Raw genomic sequence first — 4,538 nt, 5'->3', positions numbered from 1 at the left:
ATATTATTATTTTTATAGCAGAATCAGTAGCTTTTTTATTGCTATAATCATCACCAATACTTTGATCCCAAAACAGTCAGGCCTAGATTTTGAAAGGATGATTGCCAACATAAAGTAATGTCTTTTCCCATATAATTGTTTTGGTATTAGTATCTGATTATTTGAAAAAAGAAAAAAAAGTTGGTATTCACTTTCATGCAGCTTCAGAAGGATCTTTTGTGTGCTCACGACCCAATAGGCATTGATCCAACTCTTGGAACAGTGTAAAGAAATTGCTGATGTAAAAAAAGAAAAGAAATATATGATGTTTTTTGATGTTGCTTATCAGATTTTGTTTTAACTTTTTAAGTTTTAGCTGAAATTTATGATTCACATCAAATTAACAATATACGAGAAACTCTCCAGCAATGTAATAATGCAATGATGTTTTAGCTTAATTTTTACCCACATTATGGCTCTTTTTTAAAGCAATGATGTTTTTGTGCAAAAAGTAAATAAAAAATAGTTATGTCATTACAGCATTAAAACGCCCGTCCACCGGACGGGTATAAAACTAGTTGTACACTTGTTAAAGCTACCTGAGCCTGTTGTGGTTCAGGCGAACAGAGACTCCAACGATTTTTCTTTAAAAAAAATAAAACAAGAATACAAATTAAAATATAATTTTGTATAATAAATAAAATATATACTGATTTTAGAAAAAAAACTCAAGCCTATATAAATTATATATTTTATAAAAAACCCAAGTTTTATAAAATAACAACCCAAACATTAGAAATTATAATAAAACATAATGATAAAAAAATATAAAATGAAAATAAAATTTAGGCCAAGTCCAATACCCTTCGTAACAAAATCCAACAAAAACTAGGTTAAAAAATCGCCTCTTGTTTCTTTATCTCCACTCTCTCCGCTCTCTTTTTTCTTCTCCACCATTTTTTTTAAACCAGCAACATGTCCAATGGTCAAATCGGCACAATTTCCATAAAATTCCCTTCCAATGGCTCCAAACCAGGCATTATCCACTCTCAAAATCCCCTATCGTGCCCTCTATCACGCCACCCTGTTGCGGTGTACGCTACCGATGCGGTCGCGGCCCTATCCGCACATCACAACAATCAGTCTTATGAAGTTTTGTTAAAACACTATGAAGATTTTGATCTTCATGAAGTTGATGTAGCTAGGGATGTTTTTACAATGAAAATGTTTACTTTTTTTTTCTTATGCTTGCATTATTATTACTTTCAGATTTATAATTTTTTTTTTAAATTTGAAACTTTATATTGGAACTTCTTTTATTAACAGTTAACTTCAGCACCGAAGTACCAAAGGCATACTTTGCCGTAATTGTGACGGTCAATATGTAGTACTTAAAACACCGAATACCATCTTACAAAATTTGTTAATATCATCTCATAAATGAGATTGCTAACTAGCAAAACTTCAATGCCTTTTTCGCTAGTAATTTGTAGGTGATAGTTATTACTTAGGGATTTGACAGTCAATGATGCTCTTAAAATAAAATAAATAAAAAAATCCATATTTAAAAAAAAAATGAGGCTCTTATGTTGTGTCTAAAATGTAAATTTTCATTACTCTATTCAACTATAAAAGATTAATGATTTCGATGCGATGACTTGGTATATCTACTATACGACCGTTGACTAAAATATGTCTACGGTTAACTAATTGGCGAGCTCCCGGAATAGTCGATACAAGTGACAATACAAAGCAAAAAAAAAAAACACAACTTTATTTATTCCGATCAGGTAAGACATTGCAAAATAAAATGTTTTTCATCGGTTAAGAAAAAGGACATGATGAAGACTCCCCACCAGTAATGGAATCTCCGACGATGACAACACCACCCCCCTTCATGAGACTAGCGAGCAGTTCTCCTCTATCGTAGAAGAATTCCACTTTCACAATCTTGAAGTTTTCATCCAACTAACAAAAGGTTTCAAAATCAGACATGAATCACCATCTAACAACATATAACTGCTATAAAAAAAGGTACAACGACCGAAGTTTATGGCAAAACGACCGCAAACATAGCGACCATAGCAACCGAAATGAAATGGTCACAAAAGTAACTACCTGATTTGGTCAAAGAATCGTAACTTTTATTTGAAAAAGCTACATAAAAATCCAACCACAATAACAAACACAATGTATTTAAAAAAAATAAAAGAAAAATCAGTCAAAAAAAGTACAACGACCGAAGTTTATGGCAAAACGACCGCAAACATAGCGACCATAGCAACCGAAATGAAACGGTCACAAAAGTAACTACCTGATTTGGTCAAAGAAATCGTAATTTTTATTTGAAAAAGCTACATAAAAATCCAACCACAATAACAAACACAATGTATTTAAAAAAATAAAAGAAAATCAGTCAAAAAAAAGGTACAACGACCGAAGTTTATGGCAAACGACCGCAAACATAGCGACCGAAATGAAATTGTCATAGAAGTAGCTACCTGATTTGGTCAAAGCAATCACAATTTTTATTTGAAAAGGCTACATAAATATCCAACCACAATAACAAACACAATATATTTAAAAAAAAATAAAAGAAAAATCAGTCAAAAAAAGGTTTGAATAAAAGCTAAGATTAAAATAAATTTTGACAAAAAAAAATGGTAGTAAAATTGTCTTCTCACCTCAAATGTTGATACACCAAACATTTCAACCAATTCACCCGTAGGTGGCTGACCTTTGAACGGTCCCTCCATGTAACCCCAATGCCTAAACTTATATGCTATCACCGGAGGGCCGGAATAAACCTGGAGAATCTCCACCGCAAAGCCTCGAGGAAACGTGGTGGTGAAGAGTTTGTGAGCTGTATCCACAGTTTCCTCACTAGGATCATACAATCGTATACTTTTCGGTAATGAAGTTTGAAGAAACATATTATACCCGCCACCTATCTTAGCTACATCTTCGGGTGTCAAAGGTTTCAGGCCTGAAAAGCGTGGATTCTTAGGATATCGTTAGTTTATTTTAACTTTATATATAACAAAAGTTGAAGGTTCTATTGAGTTTACCATTAACAGAAACTGTTAACTTTGTGACGTCAACTGTTTTGAAGTCTTGAGGTTTCATTTTGTGGAACAACTCCATTTCAAATGTTTTCACCATGTTTTGAACTTGTTCTTCTAATGAACCTGAAGGCCATATCTTACCATATATACAAAGTGCAAACCATCAGTCTAAAGAAAAAATTAAGATGATGGCTATTCCACTAAAGTTGTTTAGCGAAATAGCTGTTGATTTAAAAGCAATTAATATAATGGTTACAAATGATAACCCCCCCCCCCCCCCTACAAAGAATGGCACATATGTAACCTTAAAAGCAATCAATAGAAGATAAACATGTGTCAATATCTTTCTAGACGAACAATGGCACATATATAACCTTTTTTTTGCCCCGATGGACGCAAATCTTGACACATGTTTGCATCAAGTGTCGTCAATCAAGTTGTGAATGGTTTTTCATACTACGGAAAGGGTGCACCCGTCAAATTGATAATAATTATAATAAAGTTCACGAAAATTTAATGAAGTGAGTTTGGTCAAAATGGTAACATTTTTAAATCGATAGCTACATTGATAATACACTTGGTCAAAATGGCCTTGTCCTATGACAAAAATATACCTTTAAAATGAAATTGGTGCCCTAAAGACGGAGGCCAAAAATAGTTTTTTACATCATATTGCAAAGTTGCACCAAATTAAAGGGGTGTCTAATGGTTGCAAAGTATTAGTAAAGACTACCCTCTTAATCAAAATGATGAATGTTCAAATCTTGGAAGCGTCGTTTCAAAAGAAAATCATATTGCAAAGTTGTTGCTTGTGCAACCCATAATGAGTTTAGATGTGTGATTTAAATCAGCTAGTAAAATTAAGCCTGTGGTTCGGATACAAGTTTAGCAATGATACCTACTCATACAAAGAATTAAGAAAGGGTACAAGTGTAAATTATATACCTTGGTCCTGCCTTCTTCAAAAGAGTTTGTTGACTACATCAAAGTTAGGGGGTACACCCAACTTCCATGTGGTGTTCTTCTCATCTTCACCACTCATGAAGCATCTGTATTTATCCACATCTGAACCTTTGTATTGATCCATTAGTTATATTTGGTTCTTGATGGAATAAGCCATATGATAAGTTTATATAACAAGTGGAAAAGGGTGATTGGTGGGAGCTAGGGCCTAGTGGTGGGGTAGGGGTAGGTAAGTGTTCATGCACCTAGTCGAATAATAGTAGAATGTTTTTGTTATGGTTACCAAATTTGTGACAACTCCGTTGTGGCTTTAGACTCGCTCGAGGTTTTTGAACAATCCTAGAAAAAGAAGTTAATGCAGATATGATCCCAATATTATATGGCTCCGGGTGTGATATAGACACAATGTTGCTTGGATGGGGTGTTATACCTTCATATGTATTTGTATGTTACTAATATGAGCGGTTTACCGTATCCCATTGGTTAACCCAATTGTTAACCGCTAAGAACTTAGTACAAATTCAACCAAAA

At 33.6% G+C, this 4,538-nt stretch overlaps 1 pseudogene across 1 annotated transcript; it reads right to left on the bottom strand.

The window, feature by feature from the left end:
• Nucleotides 1-1,756: 1,756 nt before the first annotated feature.
• LOC143637330 (pathogen-related protein-like) lies at nt 1,757-4,171 on the bottom strand (annotated as a pseudogene). The gene is made up of 4 exons (XR_013154409.1): nt 3,990-4,171; nt 3,048-3,180; nt 2,664-2,965; nt 1,757-1,947 (listed from the first exon to the last, which is right to left on the bottom strand). The product of XR_013154409.1 is annotated as a pathogen-related protein-like (transcript).
• Between the last annotated feature and the right edge of the window lie 367 nt (nt 4,172-4,538).

Source organism: Bidens hawaiensis, unplaced genomic scaffold (genome assembly GCF_021521415.1).
Source record: "Bidens hawaiensis isolate Kalapana, Puna unplaced genomic scaffold, B.hawaiensis_p1.1 tig00008219_1, whole genome shotgun sequence".
Taxonomy (NCBI): Eukaryota; Viridiplantae; Streptophyta; class Magnoliopsida; order Asterales; family Asteraceae; genus Bidens; species Bidens hawaiensis.
This window is presented reverse-complemented; position numbering and strand designations above follow the sequence as displayed.